This window comes from Nipponia nippon, unplaced genomic scaffold (assembly GCF_047370975.1).
Source record: "Nipponia nippon isolate SJK-2023a ecotype South Korea unplaced genomic scaffold, ASM4737097v1 scaffold_2, whole genome shotgun sequence".
Taxonomy (NCBI): domain Eukaryota; kingdom Metazoa; phylum Chordata; class Aves; order Pelecaniformes; family Threskiornithidae; genus Nipponia; species Nipponia nippon.
In genome coordinates, this window is record NW_028262336.1 from 14,654,207 (window position 1) to 14,677,695 (window position 23,489).

Consider the following 23,489-nt stretch of genomic DNA (forward strand, 5'->3'; position numbering starts at 1 on the left):
GCTATTATGCTATCACTGCATCAACCACCAGATGGCAAAATGGATTTCTAAGTGGACTGCCAACAAACTGCTGAAAGTGCACCAACAGCGGTGGAAAAATCCTAATAACTCTACATAGATTGGCATGAGAAATGCACCAGACTGACAACTTTGCAGACTTAGTCCACAAAATCGCGAGGGCAACAGCTGTGCCATCTTCTCCATACTGCCCCATCACTGTATTTCACTGCTGACCTGGAGAGACCACCACTAGAAGCAAAGAAACATTTCAGTTTTTTTGGCATCTCTGATGAGGCTGCTAGCAAGGGTGCCAATTAGTGCCAGGTTTCATCATATTTGTAAAGTGGAAATGTGTTTACTCAGAACTGGGCTGAGACTACCAAATTAATTTTACATAGAGTGCTTAGCCACCGGGTGGTAACAACTCGCAGCTACTAATGATTTGGCTGGATTTGAATCCTAGAGGTAAAAAGCAAAAGGCTGTCTGTCCCACTGCTGGTCCCTTGACATACTCTGACCTCTGCTAAAATTTTATAATGAGGAAGGAAAGCTGTACAGCTTTTAGGCACACCAGGACATGAGGAAGATACCTGCTCTTATGTTACTTACCTTTTCAAACCAATTTAGGACTCCATACAATACCACATTTAGGAGGACTGCTGTAAATACTTTATTATCTAAGAGCTGAAGTAAAATCACTTCTCTGTGTAAACCACGAAGACAGTCTTCTGCCAGTCACTAATGATTTTTAATGCTGTAGGACGCAGCACTCATGATACACTTTGCACTGTTTTCAGTATTAGAAAAATCCGCTGGCCTAATGCTTCCGAGCCAAGGCCATGAGTGGCACATTAGGTTTTATTACGCAAGACAAATATTTCCAAATGTCTCATATCACAAATGTGCAAATAGCACAGAGGCATACTTAAAAGAATATTTATTCACCTCTACAGTTGAGAGTTCTGCCCGAATTTTGTTTAAGGGAACAACTACCAATACAACCATTCTTATGTTTGTGGTACAAGTATCAGTAATTTGAAAAAATAAAGCGTTATAAAAATCTGTGGATTAAAACCAAGCCAAATTCCTTATTAGCCACTGCAGCTCAGAGACTCTCCTTTACTGCAAGAAAACAATCCAACTTCTTGTAAAGAACTCCAGCAATGCTGTATCTTGTAACCCCGTGAAATATCAGGCCACCAGAAATATATATTAGGCACTACAAAATTACATGATACTATATTTAAGAAGGCATCCTTTCTAGTCAGGTTCTTCTTCACAGTCAGCCTTTTTGTGCGCTATTGAAGTTTTTTTTCTGACAAGGATGTTCAAATTGCTTTTAATACGACTGGGAACCAAGGTAAAGTACTTCAGCTCACATTAGAAGAGGGATTAGTATAGCAATTTGTTCAGCTGAAGTGTAATGAACTACATTTTGGCATCTGAAACTTGTAGACCTACTCTTCCTTAAAATAGGCATTGTGAAGCTCCACAGGCAGACACCATCCTCCACTTTTCGTAAGGTTAAAAAAAAAAAAAAAAAAAAAAAAACGGTCCTGTGCTTCATTTCAGCTAACTAGCCAGAAACATTGCAAGCATACTTAAACCTTAACTCAGCTGCTTGGGCTAGGGTCAGGCCAGATAACCATAGTAGTCTTTCTATGTTTTTTCCTTGTGGTAGAATATTTAACATTTGAAAAATGAAAATAAGAGAGCCACAATGTCCTCTATCTTCTAAAATTCATTTCAGAATCAGCGTGAGTTTGGAAAGAAGTTCAGGGTTTCTACTCTCTCCCCTCAACCTCCTGAGTGGGTCCCTACAGGAGGATTTTCTGGAGTCTAGTAATGTCCAGAGACGGAGTCAAACTCTTCTCTCTCCTAGGCGGGACATTCATGACAGCTTTAACTTCATGAAGATCCTCTGGTGGCAAGCAAGTCTTGGGCTCACTCTGCAGCTCTTCCACCAGCTGTCAGTGATCCTCCATCACAGCACCTGAAGTCTAACTCATACCTCTACATCTCTACCAACCTGGGTTAAAGTTGTTTGCACTACTGGGCTGGTGTGGGAAGGAGGGACACAAAACATACTAGAAATGGGCAATTACCTCAATAACCACACCTCAAGAGTCAAACTGTCCTAAGAGTAACTTTTTTTATTTTTCCCCTTTTTTAGAACACTGGCTGAATTGTGGTGCTCTTTTTTACAAAGCACAAACCTTATAAACATACAATACTGAAGGGGAGATGAACTTATTTGGTCCACCGAGATTGGCTTATTTTCAGTCATTTAGCACTGTTTTCTTTAGAGCAGGAGAATGCTTGTTTTCCCCTTTTGATTTTTTTCCTCACCCCCCCACCACTCCAAAGTGTTTACATACATGTTTCAACCAGGGAGGGAACCAAGAGAAGAAAAGGACTTGTGCGTTCTTCTATGTGCAGGAATGCCTCATTCTTATTGCCCTCTTATTCCTTACCACATCTGATAAAAGCTTATCTAAGGGCAAATTATGTCTGCTAAATTATGCCTGATTGTTGGTATTCAGTACACAAGGCAATTCAAAACAATTATAGTTCCTGAAGCTGCTGCTTCTTAGACTGTATGGAGGATCAAGTTTTCTGTCCCACCATCATAGCCTCTTTTCCTTGATACTGGAATCACGACTCTGACCTTCTCTGTACTGCTGTATTTGTAAGTGCTAGAATTCTTTTTATCGTTTCTTTTTTTGCAGCGCTGTAACCAGATGTGAACACAGTCCTCCAAATGGGCTATGGCTGGCACAGTCTGTAATCTCAGCATGATTCCCTTCGATTTGTACTCATCAGCTTCTGCTTTCATTTCACATCTGGGCATTGTGCTCGCTTTCTATGTATTACATTTGTTTGTTTTGAAAACACTTTTGAAACATTCTAAACAGTAACTCCACACTCATCTAAACAAAACAAGAGAGCAGTATTGGAATTATGTTCCTTTACCTTCTGCAATACTAATTTTTAAAAGGAGCTTAAAAACTGTGCCCTGAAGTGTAAAATTTCAAGCAGCATGCAAGAGTCAAGTCATCCAGATTCCAAAAACTACCTTAGTCTTTGCAAAGCATATAAAACAGGAAACTGTTTTATATATACTTCCTGACTAAATACTATTTGCTTATCTCTTCTGTTTTGTACTATTATTAAGAAAGTTTTAAGGTAAAATGATCTTTACAACCTCTCCTAAAAAGATCACTATGATCCAGCTGTGCTACAGGAAGACCACAGCACAGCCAGTTTGGAACAAAGCCCCTGCCTCCAGAAGAGTCCTGGCTGTTACTGTCAGGAGAGGCTGACGTGATTTGTATATCACAACAGCTCACCTGGCTCCCTGGGGGCTGCAGGGAGGCTCTGTCTCATGCCAATGGACAATCACTCCCAAATTTGTTCCACAGACTAAAATGCCTAAATGATAATTCTGGTGAATCCAGTGAAGCAAGTAGCTGTTACACTGCTGGTTTTCATCTTTCTACAGAAGCAAAAATGGAGGGTTTCAGATATGTTGCCATGCTACAACTGAAGTATTTTTCTAGTTTAATCACAGATGCTTTTATTATTCTTTTTGTTCACAAAAAATTTCAGATCAAGCAGCTTACTAAAAAGTAGATTTTTATCTGTCCTCTCATCTTTGCCATGATTTTACCCATCTTTAATGTCTATCACATTCCACAAAGATTCAGCCCCTTTCTAATATGTTTTCAGCACTGAAGCACCATTTCTGTATCACTGCTAACCTTCCTTCTTACTTTGTTTATGCTTACGATACTTTCCCAGTAAGCCTCCTAAATACAGCAAAGCCTACATCTTTTCTTCTAGCAAACCTCCTCTTTGAGTAAGCGCACGTGTCTTTCTCACAGTGGTTCTGTAGGTTCACACAGGTAATTGCGCACTGGCACAAGACAGAACATCCCTGTGTATTGTTCTGTTTCTTATTAATCATTCCCAAAGCACACGTTTAAGCTCTGCATTAACATTAGAAAAGTTACAGCACTGAATAACCAGAACAAAGTCATTCTCTCCCTGTGAGGAAACTGCAGACAGCATTACACCAACAATCAACTCCGCCCCATATCCCAGCTCTTCAAAGGCTAGCACTTCCCCTAAAAAGATGCATTATGGATATCAAAATCCACAAGACCTATTTTTTAATAAAAACTTGCTATGACAACAAGCTTGCTAAACATACGCCTTCACTAGGAGGCTGAAATAAAACATACTTCTTCCACTTTTTTATATGCTTTACAAGGTTTTATCTACAACAAAGAGGAGAGTTTTTTCAAATGACAGTAGCAATTGTTATGCCCTAGACTACAGAAGCTGGAGCCCAATGAAAAACCACAATATGATGTGATTAAATCACACGAAGCCGCAGCACTGTTACTACAACAATCTGAGCCTGGAAAGCCTGATTTATACCTAACAGAAGTCCTCTTCTTCCTATTACTGGAAGCCTGTAACAACAAGACCACTCCTAAATCAAGCCTAGCTAGAGGATCTAAAGATGCACTTAGGCTTCTTTGTTTCTGCCACAGACTGGAACTAATTCTCAGGTAAAATAGTTTGTCTTCCTTAATTCTGACTGACTTTATATCATTAAAATCAACATTGCATAGGTTTCACAGCAGAACTAACGGGAAGCTAGGCTGGCTAAAATTCTCCTGTCCTGTTAAGAAGTAGCCAAAGTGTATGGGTTGCGTACTAGGAGGCTGGTGTACTTTGAAGGCGCTGGCTTCCTTCCAGGTTAAACTTCTGTCTCTTATCTTACAGGATGAGGGGGATTTACATGTCCCAGAAAGTGTAAAATGTATGTATCTATGGCTTTTCGTATTTTTACCTAGACACAGTAAATAATGCAGTCCCTCAGACCTCCAGAGGTTTTGATACAAAACATGTAAAGCTATTTTCTCAACCTCTCGATGCTTTAGCAGTGCAGTGTTCTAAACATCCACTTGTGCCAATAGCCCTCTCTCGCTGCCTTTGAAGTCCTTTAAAGCTATGTTGATGTCCAAGTATTAACTAGTACAATTAACACTGAGATCATGCAGGCAGCTCCCGAATTAGCAGCTTGCTAATGAGTTTTGCTAAAGCCCAGTGCATGAATGTCATCATCCTGCTGTTACCTTTGCAATACAGCAGTGTAAAATACAGAATGAGAAACATGCTCTAAATACCATTATTTCATGACATAATTTCCAAGGAATCCTTTCAGCTTTGAGACAAAACCCACAATCTAAAGCTTACTAGATAGCATCAAGAGTGGTTCCTCCAACAACATGGTCCTTCTTAATACCTTCCAGTCATTTCATGTAACTGGAGTTGCCTGACAAAAATCTAAACCTCTAAAACAATGTTAAGACTCTTCTACATCCCAGGGTACGTAGTACACACATCAGTACGCTTCTACTGTTAAGTATCTTCAAGATACAGCATTATCCCAAAATTCCATTGTCTTTAATTGTTTATAAACCATTACATAGGAGTCAGAAAGTTTCCATGGAAATCAACTGTTGCAAAATTGTATCTTTTCCCCATTTCAAGAACCTCCTAATTGTTGGGGTTTTTTTTCTCCCTCCCCCCCCCCCCATCTTTCCTCCCACTTCTTTGGAGAAGAGTCCCTTACTTTTCGTTGCGGGGCATCTATACTTACTGGATAGGAAATACTAAACATTTCAGTAGTGTTTTCTTTACAAACTGTCCCATTCTTTTCAATATCAGTGTTTAGAGAAAAAAATGTTGTATAGCATCAGCAAGATAGCCGTTGTTTGGTGAACTGGACAGAATGTACGTTTTTGTTCATCCTGAAAATCAGAAACTGTGCATCTGGACTATTGAGAGCATATGTCACTACTTAAAATGAGTAACGGGCTCTCCCCTCAGAAGACAGGATGAAATAGTGGCCAAGTGAACTGGAGAGTAATGCTTAGATCTCGGAGTAGTACTGAGGATTAATCCATCTTTGGTGCTACAGGGCAATGAAGTACACGACCAACTGAGAAGACTGGGCTGCCTCTTTAACTCTTGATTAATCATGAATCTATACCGTATTATGAAATACGGCATGTCCTGTGCCATGGAGTGTCAAAACATATACATACACGCTCCCAACAGCTCCACAGCGCTAACTCCTCCCTGGCTCAAGAAAGATGGAAACCAAACACTGCATTAGATCAGAGTCTGCAAGTGCCAATACTATAAGGGAAGAGCAGGAGGTTAGGGCTAATGGGGAACGGATTTTTCTTTTTTGACTGTCAGCTAACAATTTGCCACAGTGCTAATTTTGTGATTCACAGAGTACATACAAAATTCATGACAGGTAAATTGAAGGGCTCTTTTGTGCCTATGGGTTGAGACTCAATAGGCATAAAGTACAAATCACAGGTTGCTTGTGGAATTTGAATAAATTTCCAATAGTAGGTTGGTGTTAGGTATTTCAGAACTGGCTAGAAATACAGAAACATGTTCTGATATTTACTTAGGACTTCCTAAATATAGTAATAATGTGGCTGAAATAAAAATTGAGCCACAACTCCTACACATTCTATGACATCTGTATGAGAATACACAATACAGAAAATCCTCTCATACAAGATTTCCACTGCTCTAGCTCAATGCCGTGGCATGACTTCTCTTCCGCATTCTTCCTGGCTGCCTCCTGCTGGCTAGAACTTGCACCCTTAGAATATAAACCTATCAGGAAACAAATTATATCCCTTGACAACTATGTGAGGAAATCTTGCCACCCTCTTCAGAAAACTAACCAACAGTCAACACTCCACAAAATAGTTAAAAGCATCAACCTTCTCCTGAAACAAAGTACAGACCTTCTGAGCATTTGTAAATCAAGCCACATATAAGCTTTTTAAAAAGTTATCTAGATTAAGTGTAGTAAAGCAAGGTATGCCCAAGTATATTTCTCTAGAGTTTAAAGGTTAACTTCCTTAGCAGAATTGCTGAATAATGAAAAATGGAAATGCAAACTACTAGCTTGAGTGAGATTCCAAATCTCTGTGAAGTATTCTGCCACTCTCAAATGATTCTCAGACTTTTTTTTAAAAGAAATAACTAAAACAAAGACCAAAATATTTAGGATAACCTCATCCTGAAGTATGATTTTGCCAGCTTCCAAGTTTTTTTACTGTCCTTCAAAATTCTGCAGATCTGTCTACTGACAGACAGAATACTGGAGCAAATTTACTAATGCAAAACCTCAGCTCCTTTTTCAATGAGCTTTTTTTTGCTGGCGGGCTGAGATTAGTCCATCAATGCCTTATGCGTGATGCACAGTAAATTTCAAGGATGAAATAAAACAAGCAGTTGGCTACAAATTCAACATTGTGTAAATTCTAATGCTTTTTTAAAAACAGCCATTTCATCTTTTTTAGAATAGCACATGCAGTCAAGACAATATGTTAACACTAATGCAATGTCTGTTTATACCAAAACTACAGTTAAACTGATGATGTGTTTATATGGCTGTGGCATGGTGATAACACATGAAAATGACGACTCTGAGGTCCCATTCTGACCTAGTCAGAACCCTCAGACCCAGGCAAGGACAAATTAGGTATGTCTCCGTTTTGCTTGCGTTTTTCACTTACTACTCTAGTTTCATCCTAGTTTCAGTAGTTTTGTTCTGCTTGTTGATATCTCAGCTCTTAAAAACAAACAAACAAAAACTAAACAAACTGTTTGGGGGAAATCCCTGTTCTTCATTAATTACACAGGGATCTTTGCCTCTCTAATCAGTCTTGGAACACAGATGAAATCTTTTTTGTGCTCATTCAGACTAAGAAGAAAAGTTTAACACCCCTCAACCAGGGACTCCCACACCACTAAGACATCATAGGTTAGACAGAGCCCATGACAACAAAACGTATAAATACAATGATATACAAACTTTTTCATTGTATGTCTTTCTATTGATGATAAAAACCCACAACCTCAAAACATTTTTAGGATTTCCCTCCCTTCCCCCTTTAATAATCCCAGAAATAAGAAGTTTCACTGGAAGGGGACAATTAGCTATAAGACTTATGAAAATTTTTGGAATCTCTTTCAAGAATTGCAAAACCAGTATTTATGGATTCTGCTATAAACATTTACACTACATGTTCTCATCTTGCACCACTATGAACAGCTTTATTGAGATCTTTTTTCTCTCTTTTCCAGATGAAGACAGTTTCAGTTTCCACTTCCTGAAGACTGACACTGTCTTAAACATGGCCATGACATCAAGTAAAGATTATCCATCAAAACTCTAAGCACCCTAAACACAGAGGATCATTTTTTTAAGCCCCACGTTTAGGATTGATCTAGAGCCTTTTGCAGTCAATAGTCCAAAATGCATATCATCTTTCTTTGGCACTAGGTCAGGCCTCTCAATTGGTAAGAAATACTATGCCTGTGCCACTGGCGGGAGCGGGGAGAGATTTAATAACCATTAAAATTTTAGGATGAAGGAAAGAGTTGGAAACCAAAGGCAGAGAAAAGTAACAGAGTCCTTTCTGCCCAACCCCCTGTTGTCTATTCAGAATGCACTGACTCCAATGTATCCAGCTGGTGAAGAACTGACAGTATCACTTATTTGAAGCATCTGTTAGCGTTATTAGCAAAAAACTCAAGCACAAGTAAAATGCCTTTGCTGTAAGTCCATATCGTTTCCTTACACTAGGAGAAATTACAAGAAAACAAGAAAGTATGACCTTAAAACAGGTTTTTACCTGAAATCCTGGACAACCAGCAGGAAAGTTCGATGCCCTCGTTTCCTGTCTAAGATGACAGCACAGCAAGAGAGAAAGCACGTACTGGAAGAGAACAGGAAAAAAAACCACCTCACCATTGTAACACTATCAGCCAAGACAAAACAAACTATAACAGTGCTAATACTTGTGTCTAAGGAACTGTAGCTTATATATTCATGTAAAACTTTTGTAGTCTAAATTCTCAGGCCAGTTTCTCTCTTTCATCATGACCTCAAGGTGTTTTAAATTCTTGCAGACTACCTTTGTTCTACAAATAGAAAACGTACTCTGACATCTTTGAATAGTCAAACCAGAAAAGTTTTGCTTTTTCATAACTCACATTGTGATCTGATAACAATCTAGCATGAATGTAGCTGCTCCAACACATGGAAAAAAAAAAAAGAAATTAAGGTAAAAAGGAGCAAGACTCCACAAATCCCAACTTATCCATTACACAGCCAAATAGGGTACATCACCTTTTGTTGTTTGTACAACTTGCATTACTTGCCACTATCATTTCTTCATGTAGGAGCTTTGAGGGTTAGAGAATCAATTGTTTATTTTGGTAACGTCTCCCTATACTTCACATGTAGTGCACAGTTTCATTTGATTTTATCTCTGTATGTAAGGATAAAATAGCTAACTCCAAACACCTTTCTAAAAACACCTCTAGAGATCTATCCAGAGTTCTGTATTTCTTTGCCTTTTAGGTTGTGTGCCTCTTCAAATGCTGGGGAGGTGCAGAAACAGCAGCTCAAGTTCCAATGACTTGTGTAGGCATTACTAATAGCAAGGCAGTAACAGCCATTTCTACATTACATAAAAACAGAAAAAGTAAGAAAAAGTAAAAAAGAAAAAAGTCCCCAAATGCTGGAAAAACTTTACATTCCATCAATGACTTTTTTTTTAAACATAGTAAATTGCCCATGGAAAGTCAAGGGACATTTCTCAAGTGCCTCCAATAAAACTCAAGTGATGAGCAAATTATGAAAAGGTTGGTTGCAAATACTTGAACCAAAGCCAAACTCTTTTCCCCAGCTTGTAAAGTCTATTGCAGAAAGTTCCTCATATATTTAGCATTCCCATTCATTGCTAAGAGCAAGACATAACTACCAATAATTAAATTCAAGTTAAATCCCAGACTCCCATCTTCACAGCCCAAAAACCTAAGGCTGAAGTAACTAACAACTTACATTAGACATCATTACTACTGAATTAAATGAGAAGTAATACTTTCTTCCAAAAGCAGCAGCTTATTTTCAAATTAAAAAAATACTGAAAATCAAGTGAACACCAGAGTCACGGATGCATGAAGAATGAGATTGAGGCAACTAGAACAACATATACACTATCAGTAATACCAAACTGAGCACTACTAACGTGAAAACCCATTCATCACCTACAGATTAAATCTCCCAGCAGGATGCCCCAAAGGCAGCTTAGGGTTCCCCAAAACGTCAGCAGTTGGAGAAAGACAGGATTAGCAGGCAGCCCCATTTATTTCTAGAGAATTCACCTGGGGCCCTTCAATGCTCCTCAGGAGACTGACAGGCTTGGAGTTTACCACAGTAAGCCAGAAACCTGTTTCTGCACCTTCGGGCAGGTCATACACACTATAAAAACCTGCAACTAGACCTCAGTTTGTTATGAGAGACAAGATGAAGGCCTAGAAGGATTCCTCTCATATCTTGTTATAGTTATGGGACGTGCCCCAGAAGCACAGATAGATAGCACAAGATTCCCATACTCAGAATTTCCAGGAAGAGTCACCCAATACTTTTCTTTAAACAGATAAACTGCCAGAAAGTAAAAAAGGCTTTCTCAGGGGGAGGCAGCAAAGAGGTTTTCTGATTCCCAGTTTTCTTCTGTATGTATCAGGCTATGCTTCCTTTATCATCAGTAATAGTTGAGTTCAATTTTTCTTGTTCTAGTTCACATTTATGTTTTACATTCTGTTTGGTACAGAACTCCTTTGCCATACAACTGAAATAGTACAGTTTAGAGACAGAGCTTTGAAAAAGTATTAATGCTTGACTTCATTTCTTGTTTTTCTAGTACTAAGGCAATACTTAAACAATTGCTAAAAGGTGACATTTTATACAGCTTATGAAAATGCAATTGCTTTCACTCATAATGACCAGAATAGACATCAAAGCAATGACAAATGAAGACATGCAGAATGAATCCAGAATGTTCCTATCTATTCTTAATATCACTATAGTGAATTCCTTTGTCTCCAGTGTCTATTTCAAGACATACCGCTTGCCAGTACAGAAAGCATACAACTGAAACAGACTATTTAGTAAACTTAAAAAAAACCAAACAAACCACAAAACAACAAACCAGCTGTCATAGACACAAAGCAGTTACTTTTTCCCTGTAAGAAAGTGTATGACAAATACCCCAAATCATTACCATTTTTCACATGGATTTATTTTAGGTGCAAGCACTTGATGCACTGAATCACCTATCCACTCGTCCATTACACCAAGGCATCAGCCTGGCCCTGCGCAGCTTGATCTCATCATTAACTGCTCCTTTTCCAAGATCTGAAATGAAAATATTGCTCCAAGACACTTAATTTAGGAGGAACAGTATTCTGTTAATGAATACACTGTAAAGCAGAGAGAAGTCACTGCGCTCAGGGGGTTTTGGGGGTTTTGTCTGTTTTGGATTTTTTGTTTCATTTGGCTGGGTTTTTTGTAGGCAAAACTTAGAAAGGAGCTGTAGATCCATAAAGAAATCTGTCTCTCCTGGCACAGGAGACCGATCTTTTGGGAGTCTTAAGATGAGATGCGTGGGTTCAGTTTGACACACACATCCCCCTACAAAAAAAAAAAAAAAAAAAAAAAAAATCTTTTCCTTAAGAACACCATGCAAATCACCTTTGACCAGCACAGGTCTGTGTTGAACAGGGTCTCAACACAAAATTATTACATACCCTGCAAAAGCTCTGGCCGTGCTTTTATGCTGAACTGCTGGCGATTTGACTTGTAATGGTTATCTCCTCCAAGGGAATTCATCATGGTGAACACAAATGTAAAGAAGCATTTCTGGCAGCACCAATGGGATGACAGACCTACAAAAGTAATAAAAGATGCAGTTCTGTTCTCAGCCCACCAGTTTAACCCCCATTGTCCATTTACTACTTTAAAGAGCACTGGGAGACAGTATTTGCTTGTGAGGAGGAGGGGAGGAATGAAACACTAGCCAAAAACTGACTGAAACCTCCTTCTGTCTGCAAATACTGAAAGGATCTCGGGATCAGAGCAGGATTTTAAGGAGGTTCTACCCTTCACAGGCCCAGATGATGGGGGAAAGGAGTGAGAAGAGAGAAGCCCACATCCCCTTATTAAAATAAGCTTACCTAAACTTAAAATCTCTTGACTTTCCAGTGCCTTCATGAAAAAGGTAGCTAAACTCTATAACAGTCAGGATTTTTTTTTTTTTTTTGGGGGGGAAGCAGGTGGGTGGAGGGAGCACATCAAAGAACCAAGAAGTTCAGAAAGTCAGAACGTAATCTTGTAATTGGATCAATTTACTGGGTCTGCCTGAGATGGACTTAATCTTCCTCCTAGTAGTGCATGTGGAGCTGTCTTTTGGATTTGTGACTAAGGCAGTGCTGAAAACCCACCAGTGTTTTTGGCTATTGCTGAGCAGCACTTGCACAGCATCAAGGTTTTCCCTTTTTCCTCCACTCTGCCCCTCCCAGTGAGCAGGCCAGGGGTGGGCAAGAAGTTGGGATGAGACACAGCCAAGACAGCTGACCCAGATCAACCAAATAATGTCACACCCAACAATAAAAACTAAGGGGAAGGTGGCTTTGGGGAGGTAGCTATTGCTCAGAGACTGGCTGGGCACCGACCTACTTGTGGGAGGTGGTAACTGCCTTTGCATCACTTCCGGGAGTTTTTTGTTTGTTTCTTTCTCTTCCTCTTTCTTTCACTTATTAAATTATCTTTATCTTGACCCACACATTTTCTCAATTTTGCCCAATTCTTTCCCTCATGCTGCTGGGGGGGGGGGGGGGCGCGGTGAGTAAGCAACTGGGTGATGGCTTAGCTGCTGACTGGGGTCAACCAAGCACAATCAGCTATTAGGGAAAATATTCTTTAAAGCAGTATCCAAAGTACTATTCCAGATATTTTCCTCCAATAAGTAAGGTGAAGGGAGAAATAAGGAGGCTAACATGGCACCAATAGTGCTGAATTTAGAGTCTAATTTTAAGAAAATGCATTATTCAAATTAATGAGATTTAAGACAGTCATTTAAATTCAAGAACAGAAATTTGATAGCAGATGTTAACTGAGCTCTATTATTGAAATGAATTTGTGTGAAAGAGATGAGACATACAAGAGCAAAAGTGAGAACAGTATTTTGTGGCACAGAAGTAACCTCTGACCTATTCGGTACAGCTGCAGTAAGAAACTGGAAATTTTGCATATGCATGGACATGAGTGAAAAATACATATATACACACCTGCAATTGCAATGAAGAGGAACATGCAAGAAAACATCTTCCTATAAAAGCTCACCAACCTAACAAGTTTCTCAAAGGGACTGGATATTTACAGGGATGGCAAAAATAGCAGGAGTTACTGTACTTGGTAAATATACTTTTGGGGAGATCACATCTAAAGGTTATAGCAGTTTCACAGTGCCAGTGGTAGTCATGTAACCACTGCTCTTGCAGAACACAGTCTACCAAGATCAGAGGTAGGCAGCAAAAGCCATCCATGCTGCACTGATGATACTACTATTAAAGGCTGAAAAAATTCATTCAAAGCCTGTTGGAGGTCTATCTTTTTAACCGCAGTATGTTTATACTACATCAGACTCTATCAGTCAGGCCTTGTATTTATTATCAAGCCTTCTGGTCCCATATGCCTCTAACAAAACCCTAGAAATGAAGGTGGTCCTAATTGTCATTGTATTTCACCCCAATGAACAACATGAGGCCAAACGCTCCTAAAGCAAAAAAACTTCTGTAGCAACCAGGTCTTTCATTTGTGCGACTTCCTTGTTTTCAGTAGGATTTTCATTCAAATTATTATGACTAGTTTAATAATAAGAAAATAAATAATATGTGGAGGTGCTGGGACAGATCAGTATCCCACAACTACTGATGAGCATAACATCTTCATCACAAGCAAGTGCATGTGTGCTGGGTGGGTAAACATGGAAGCCCCACTGTTTCTTAACATTGATTTTGCCTCTTGTTATACTCAGACAATAAACTATATCACACCACTTAGGAAAAAAAAAAAAAAAAAAATCAAAGCTGTTACTGTCAGGGGAAAGGTCGGCTTTTCTGCCTTTCCTCTTGCACCACTGATCCACTCAACAGCCCAGCAGGTAGAATACAATCTTTCTTTCTACCTTGCTACAGTTCTTAGCTAGAAGAGAGGAGCTTCTTGTTTTACATCTTTCTTCACATGTTTTAATGAAACAAAGCAAACACAAAAAAGCCATCATGCAATCTCAGTGGAGAGAAGCATTACCTAAAACCAGTGATGCAAAGCACAAAGATGCGTTGGAGAGACAAAGTTACTGAATCTTACCAAGAGAAGATGGTCCAAAAAAACTGATTGAGAAACCTTCAGTTTCATTAAGAAACTAAGTTAAAAACTACTGGGTAAAAAGGAAGGACTAAGAAAAACAAAAAGATGATCATTGAATGCATTTGGTAGGAGGAATAAGTGTTCTGCAAATAAGCAGAATGTCACACAGTCCCAAAGAGGTCAATGTAACCACTCCGCTGCAAAGTGAAGCGGCTCATGACACAGACATAACCACCAAACTTCCCAGAGAGGAGGAAAAACTACTCGACTCTTACACATTTTTTTCCCTGTGGTACACAGAGGAAGCAGAGAAGAGAGCAGTACCTTTACAAAGTCTGCCACCAGCAAAATTTACGCATAGAATTACTCTGTTTCTTTCAGTATCCAGTCAACTCCTACCCCTGTAATTACTCATGTTTAAATGAACAATAATCTAGCTTGAAAGACATAGAAGGAAAAAGTCTCAATTTTGTTTCACATATGTCATTTCAAATGATAACATGGAATGGCAACTGCAGAATGTCAGTTACCTACAGAAAGAAACAAAAAACTGCATTGTAGTATAGGCAATCGCTCTCTTCCTTTTTCTTCCCTAACTCATGTTCTACCTTCTGCCAACTGTATGGTTTTTTTAAAAATAACAATTGAAACTTTTACAATAATATTACCATGTTTGTTGCTAATTTTGCAAGGCCACAACTATATCCAGGGCTGTGCGTACGGTTATCATTCCTATCATTTGAGTTGATCCAGCCTATAGCATTAATAATGCAGATAAACTTAACCAAGACCCATAATTCCTTCATCCACTGCAATAAAGCAAGTGATGCATTTACAGTTTGTCTGGAGCATTAATATAGTAAAAACGTCAAGAGCAGAGTTTTCTTCCAATTAAACAGACACGAAAAGCCTTCTATTTTTAATTACTCTTTTATATCTCTGATTGAAAAACAGAGCTAACATCAGTTCTGGAAACAGTATCAGCCAAAATAAACCAACCAACCAACCAACCCCACAAAAAACCCCAACCACCCTTAAGAGCCATTGTCTTCATTCAGTCTCATCATATCCAAACTGGACTCTCCACCTTTTTTCACTTTTACTTTGAACAGCAAAATAGACCACTGAAGAAAGAGGATTTATCCAATTATTATGAGCAAAGTAGCTTTAACTTCCTTTAGATATCCACTAACAAGATATAAAATGACACTTCCCGGACACATCACCAGCACAATAGGGCCTTTATTGATTTTCATATCATGTTCTTCAGTCTGAGATGACTCTCTTGAGAACTCTGCTTCCCAGCAGGAAAAAAATTGCCTTTTCTATGTTTGAATTCGAATCTATTAACGCATCCCTTGCTGGAGGCAGTGTCATTTTAGTTCTTTCCCTCTGTAGTTGATGTGTCTACACCTTGCTGGCTCAGTGTCCTAATGGATCCCAGAGTTAGAGGTCAAAGTACAAAAACAAAAAATGAAATTGCTCAGCTTGGAAATCAATAAGAAAAAGACTCTTAACAATCCTTCTAAGGGTAAAATGCTCAACCAATGAAGTGTGATAAGTGTGTTCAACCTTGTGCCAAAGCTATAAATAGAGTATCAACACCAAAATAAGTTACACACCAAAAATTAAGATGAAGAAGACTTAATATTATTGTTCAGCTTGCATTACTGCCATCAGGAAATTCACAGCTGAAGGAACAGATATTACTCCTTTCATTTGTCATTATGAAGGTTTCTGAAGTGCAACGCTTACATCATCTCTTCACTATACAATTTAAAAGGCTAAAAGACAATCTCAATAGTCAAATTACTTCTGAGAGTTAAGTTTCACAGATCAGGGTAAGTTAACTTTGGTCATATGTCTGCATTTACCCATGATTACAAATTCAATCTGGGAAAAAGAAACAGTGACATGAACTCTTGAAACTGGCAGGAAGAAGCCATGGGCTTCCCACAGCCTTTACTTGAATTTGAAAAGTACAGAAGATTAGCTATGCACGTGAAGTCTCTGGCTTGCAGAAAAGTATTAATTTGAAGAAACATTTAAATTCTGTAATATAGAAATAGCTATATAAAAATACAACACCTGATGTTTTGTACTACCTAGCTTTATTTAATACAGCACTTAACAGTCAACATTTACAGAGCTTAGATCACCAGAAGATGGAAAAAGGAAAGTTAAAAGGCCCAAAATAATTGTATGGCTCAATTTTTAATCAGTCTATCTTTGTAAAAGACATAAAATACAATTGCATGACAGTTCTGACAGAAGCCAACTCCAGTTACAAAATGAGGAAGTCACTTGACAGCTAAAGAAATACATTTTAATAACAGACACTATGCATACTGAAAACAAAGCTCTCAAACCTGATCCCTACTACATTCACCCTCACGTAAATTCACTCCTCTGTACAAAGGTATATGAGAGCATCAACATCTGGCCCAATAGGTTTAGCTACCCTTCATTCCCCATAAAGAATAACTGTCCTACATTTAAAGGCATGGTGCGCACACAATCTACATTAGACGGTCTTGCTTGATCTTGGTCTCCAATTCTTCTGGCACGTTACAGCCCCAGGCCATGTAAGTGCTCCTCCTTGTCAACTGGGAGAAGGAAAGATCTGCTGCAGCATCCATAATCACCTAATATAGCAGAGTATCAGAGGCTTCATTTTGGGGGTTAAAGAGAAGATCACATCCACACGGACACCCAATGACATCTTACATGTATTCACAGAAATGACTGACAGCTCTTTTTCAGTTATCTCAACATTTAATGACAGCAAAATTCATGCAACTGATGGGCAGCTTATGTATGCCTTGTTCTTTTCCACAGTACAGTCAAAATAGTATACAACAAAGAAAGTGACAAAAACAGCAGCTCTCACCTCCATGAGTTGCATCTCTACCCTGCATTTTTAGGAAGGACGAGAGGCTGGGAGGAGTCAACTGGTCGTAGGGTACAATAAGGAGCGGAGTGAGAAGGCTGGACTGGTAATTGGAAACAATGTGGATACAATTCATCACTGAGCTATAAAAGAGGCCTGCAAAGAACCCTGAAAACCAACATAGCCAACAACAGCTAAACACGATCTTTGCCTCTCCACTGCTCATGAGTAGGGGCCCACAGCCCAGTGTTCTTCACCCCATCCTCAGGGTGTTGTCGTGTTCTTTGGTTGCCTGCCTGTGATCACAAGCAATCTAGTAGACCGAGCACAAGAATGTTCTCTTTATATTCTTGCCTCCCTGGCAAGGTTAACAAAGGAGGTAGTATACAAACTGTCCAGGGAGAAAAGCCAGCCCTCCCCTCATCTGCCTCTCTTACCTGAAGTAACGCAGTCACCAAGATCAGGCTCAGGACCTTATCACGAAGGTACCCTGTTTATATCTTGACATACATGCACCTGTACAGTTCTGCTCCCCACCCCATCCATCTACTCAAAGATTAAGTGTAGCAGGTCATTACAAAGTAAACCAAGATAATGTGACATGTAACAGTCTATGAATAGATACAAACAATACCAGATACAAACATAAATACTGTAATTTAAATGGCCATTTGCCTCACACAAATGCCATGCCATACATCCAATCACATTGTAACCCAACACTAACAACCTAGAAGAGTCAGTGGTTAAAAAAAAAAAAAAAAAAAATCAAAAGAAGAGATTTACCACCAAAATTAAGGCAGCTGTCTGCTTTTCTCCTGTAGCACTATGAGCTTGAGCAGGGTTTTTTTGTATTTATCTGATTAGTTACACTGCCTACACTGGACGCTTCTATGTGATTCATTTTGCATTTTCTTGGTGGACCACAGGCATCTTGCAGATTTCGTTGTGAAACTCCTAGTTTCTTAAATCAAAAGATCCCCATCGCAAAATTGCACTGCCTTCCTTATAAGCACGTGGACAGGGTGCACTGGTCTCTTTACATATAATTCAGAGCCAGTGATCTGTAGGGACTTTAGTCTCCTCAGCCCTCCAGCTATCGTTAGTAGTCCTTTATCACCTGGAAACACTTTCTTCCATAGCATAACATGGTACACCAGCAGGGTGTCTGTCTCTGGCCCTGGTCTGATTCTCCATAAGCCAGGGAACACTGGCAATCTTTGTAGCACAGGCTCTGCATTTAATTTCTAAAGTGACTGAATTCCTTGGATCAGAAGAAAAGCTTTGTATGAATTCACATGTTCTCTACAGGGCACAGACCTCATACTGACCCACCATCTATGTAACTTATACAGAAGCATACAGTCAGCCTTACAAAACCACATTTTTAGTAACTCAGTTGAAAGTCTACTGTGTTATTAGCACCAAATGCTCAATTAACCATATCCATACATTATACGTCATTGACATTTACTAGGACATCTATGGCTTGCTTGGGGGGATATTTGCCATTCAGTTCTGCTGGCGAAACGCCTGCTGAGCGAAGACAATCCCATTTTTGGCCGGGATGGTGTACAGAATGTGCACACAGCAGGAACTCGGCAACAATGACTTGGCCAATTGATTAAATCTGAGCACTGACCAGCAGGTGTCTTTTTAGTGTGCTTTGAATGGCTTTCCATAAAGCCTTGTGCTTTACAGTAGCTGGATGCACATCAGTTCGGTCACACATCAGCATGTCAGGATTCTTTGCTGCAAGATGAAAGCATCACTCACTTGCAGATCTTAGAAGTAACAGCTCCCCATGCCTCAAATTTAGGTATTTCCTCAGGAGAGCTCTCAAAAATTAACAAGTTACAAAATAAAAGACAACAGGAATCTACTCATTTGAGTCCACTGTGATGAGGCAACTGAAAACCAGTCTGTTTGGGGGCTTTTCCTCCCTTTTCCTTCCTGTTTTACAACCGAAGGACCAGAGGATTGCTGGCATACGAGTCAGCTCTTCACTGAAAACTATCATTGGGCATCTGAAAACAAGCCATATGTTTCTCTGTTGTACCAATAACTTTCAGAAAACTGAACTACTGATGTATACTTCTCTCACGCTTTTCTGACATACAGTCTGTCAAGTTTGCCAAAAAGCTCAATGCAAAACCTTACTGTGAAGAGGACCCATGGCATGTCAGCTCATCCCTGAAGTTTACTTAAGTCTTTCTACACCTCCATGATACGGACCATTCAAGTCCATGAAAGACCTTTCAATAGTATAGAACATGCAAAGAACACAGAAAATTTAACTTCTTCGGTGAAAGTTCAGGAAATTCAACACTCCAGGCATTCACTGTTTGTAGCGGTGCATTAGCAAAAAACTAATTTTTTATGCAATATGATTTTAAAGATACCAGCAATATACCCCCCACCCAAATTAGACTTTGGAATATCTGACTGAAATTACTATGGACAGAGAGGTGTTACTTGGAATCAGCATTAAAAAAAAATAATAATTACACAGCTGTAATCTCTGTACCTTTATAATGACAACACTTCCAGTAAAAGGAGCCACACTATTCTCAGTCCCATAGCAATAACAAAATCCCAGAAGCAAACCAAATTTCCACTCTAACTCCAGATGATTTCAATTACACAATTGTCTGTCCACACCTTAGCCTGATAAATTTGGTGCCTCTGTAAAGGCACCACTTTCAAACACTCATTTCCTCTATACAGAAAAGACCTTGCACATGATAAACTGACATTTTGTAAATGACAAAAGGAAACGTGCATTCACTCAATCTGTAGTTTGAACTCCACGACACAGAAACAAGAGCTTACCATTATTTAAAAGGTAATGACACACAGAAGAAATAACTAAACTATCCAGACTTACAACTGATGCTAAACATATTTTGTGGATGGATCAGTAGTTTTATCTTACATCTTGGTTTTTTTTTTTTTTTTTAATCTTTCTTCATAAATGTAGTACTAGCCACTACCAAAGACAGAGCACTAAACTAAACTGACTTTGACTGTTGCCCTGTATGTAAATCATCATGATCTGAAGTTCACAGATATCCTCAAAGTATTTTCAATATGCAAATCAGATCAGAAAGCAGCTCACATAAAAAGTGAAACAGCTGTTCAGGAAGAGGCTGGCAGCTCTGTCAGTAGCACTGACCAACTTTGCACAGTCACGTACTTTACCTTTTGTTTAAAGCCTCAAATGCTAGAGTACCTTCATAGGAGGAACATGGCACTAGGGCAAACTCCAGAAGTAATCTGCAGGAAAGTCAGAAGTTTTACTGATCAGGTTAAGTTCTCTGAAGTGTTAGCATAAATACTTTACAACAGCGCAAGTACACCAGGATTTTATGAGCAAGGTAGTTTGTACCATTGAAGTTGCAACAGTAATTACAGGACACGCTAAGGTAAGCGGAGCCATCATCTGTGGGCTGAATAAACAAGCCATTCCTCAGGATCAGCTCAAGGCCTCTCAGTCCTGTAGAGACAACGGAGTCCTTCCAAGGAAACTGTTCCCATCCTTGAGGTGGTAAAATTCAGCTTTGGCACATGCAGCAGAAAAAGAGTCAGAGGGGGCTGACAATGTTCACGGGCCACCGGGGAAACAGAAGTAGCTGGGGCCAGGGTAGAAAGGGCATAAGACTGGAAACAAAAGCTCAGACAAGAGCTGCAAAATACAAAACTGCTGCTCAGGATATGCAAAAAGGTAAGGGGATAGTGACCACTGCTCCACATATTGAGTTCCCCAGTAGCAACAGAGGTCCTGCAAGCATGAGACTGGCATTCTGGGCTGCGACACTGGCAAAGGTAACACCACCAATGGAAGCTGGCTACAGGTTTACATGCAACTCTGACCCTGCTCTTACTCTCCCTCTTTTTAACCGGTAATGTAGTAACCATTTCCCTCCACTCTCTTCTCAAATGGGGATTAAACTCAGGTACATTTGAGATCTAAATTTTATGTAGCTCTTCAATACTACTGAAAAAAGAAAAAAAAAAAATCAAGCTGAAAATCTTAACTTTGACAGGCACATCAAGGGCTTATAATCTTCCAAGTAATCAGTTCTGTTTCTGCCTCAGACACAAAGCACAAGCAGCACTGAACCACAGAGTCTGAAATGCACAAGCCTAAGGAAGCTGAGGGCTTTGGACCCACCTCTTCCTCATGTAATTGTCACCCTTGAGCCTGGCTCTAACTCCAACTGCCAGTTTAAGACCTGGGCAGTCTCGCTACTCATTCAAAATATGTCTCTGGCTTGACATGAGCTACTGCCCAAAAAACACTGGAAAGTACTATCTGGAATATCATTATAAATACAGTCAGAAGTATTTCCACCAACACAGAAGGCTGAAAATATCCTTGAGGTTACAGTTTCCGTAACTAACTGAATCACATCAGCAGTCTTATTTATAAGCTGGGAGAGGATTTAGAAACGCTTGACCTTCAGGAGTCAAAGAAGGATGCAGCTGTCCTTGTTACCATTTGAAACTTCACTGCCACTTGCTGAGGCAGATTTAATGCATCCTCCCAGCTTATCAGCAGAAATGGTAAATAGTCCACATTAATCAGAACATACCCATCTCATCTCAGTCTTTTGGGGATAAAGGTCCATTAGGGAATCAAAAACAGATAAAGCAGAACTTCAATTACTTGAAGCTTCTACTCCGATTCTGCCTGAATTATCCTTGTGTTCCTCACAGAAAAAGGGTGGAGGAAGTGATCTATTTTCTGAGATATTCCCATTAAAAATCAAGAGCAACACAATACATTCCCATTTCCTTATCCAATTTTTGAAGCACATAAGGGCAGACGTCAACAGGACTGACAACTCTGTTTCCTGGATTTTCAGCAAGCAAACTCTGCTCTTTACTCTGCACTTCTAAGATAAGAACAGGTGAAGTTGCTTTTAGGTAAGTTAAGCAAGAAGGAAAAAAAAAACCACCCAGAAAAAAACAAAACACACAACACAGAAGGTTTCCAGCTTTTACTCCATGTCTTTTTGAATAAATTTGACAACGTAATTCCCAATTCTCAAAACTAGCTGAAGCTTAGAACATAAGCAGCCTAGATGTGGTGTGTACATAAGCCATTATCAAAGATGTAGTAAGTTCCTAATGTAACAACTGGTTTGAATCTCAATGACCTTGCACTGAAGATCAAGGCAAACACTTATACTGCAAACACATTATGGTGGGGTTTTTTCCTGATTATAAGACTTCAGGCATAAACAAGATTTCACCAATGCACATTTCCCAAGAAACTGTAACTACATTTTTTCAGAAAACTCAGTGCAGGTATACAATATTGTTTTAGTCAGCCAGAAAATAGCTGGAAAGCCACGAACTTAAGTTCCTTGCATCCCACACATTTTTACTTGCAACAATGCAGTACAATAAGGACTACAAAACACTCCTTTTCACTTTTAAAGCCCTTTAATAAAAATAGATAGCTTGGCTTCTCTTCCTGTACCTGATAACATTCTCCAATTCATATCCCTGCTATCTTACTCAAGCAAAAGTCCAGATGAGCTCAGCTGAAACCCTCCAGGCTACGATACTTTTATGACCCACAATGAAGCAGCAAAACATGGAAGAAAAAGCACGGAAACGGAAAAAGACTAGTTGTGTGTGATATTGTCTGTAGACTCATACTCTTACTTTAACCACCACTCACTGCTTCCCAGATACTAAGCAGACAGCAAGGAGTCAAATTCTAAAGAAAGTCTAAATTAAGTGACTCAATGCAGCAACTCAGCATTCAGAGTAGCAACACATTCATTTCTTACATGTCATGAGATGCTGTGAATGCCTGCAGTAAATTTGTTTTTATTAAATCCAAAGTAGTAAAGTTCATTTCCACAGAAACTCTTTACAACACATATCACAACTGTTGCAACATTTCTTGATAGGAACAAAATGAATTTGTGTCCCTTCCCAGAAGGGAGTAACAATTCCTGGAAAAGGTCACAATGCAAGAAATTCTCCAAAAAGCCTAACAGCATGTCAGGCTGGCAGTTCACATCCTTCCTCAAAAGTATAGCTTCTTCAAAAGGATACAACACGCAACCTTTAAAATGCTTTTTTTGGATTGATATCAGATTGTGTAGTTTGAAGAGGCTGACATCATGTAAATCCATCCAGAAGAAGACACAGTAAAGCCACATCAAGTAACACTGTGATCTTCTGATAAAATATTGTACACGAATATACACATTACACATTGAGAAGAAGTATTTCTTTACAAATGCCCTC

General features: G+C 39.3%; 1 long non-coding RNA gene across 2 annotated transcripts in view; it reads right to left on the minus strand.

Moving 5' to 3' along the window:
* The window catches only part of LOC148055663 (uncharacterized), a 76,465-nt gene that overhangs the window by 41,213 nt on the left and 11,763 nt on the right, over window positions 1-23,489 (minus strand). The window contains exons 2-3 of one of the 2 annotated variants that reach the window (XR_015704789.1): window positions 11,710-11,847; window positions 8,748-8,831 (exon numbers count right to left, since the gene is read on the minus strand). This is a non-coding gene — a long non-coding RNA (uncharacterized LOC148055663). The remainder of the gene's footprint in view (window positions 1-8,747; window positions 8,832-11,709; window positions 11,848-23,489) is intronic. The other variant, XR_015704790.1, reaches the window with a different exon arrangement.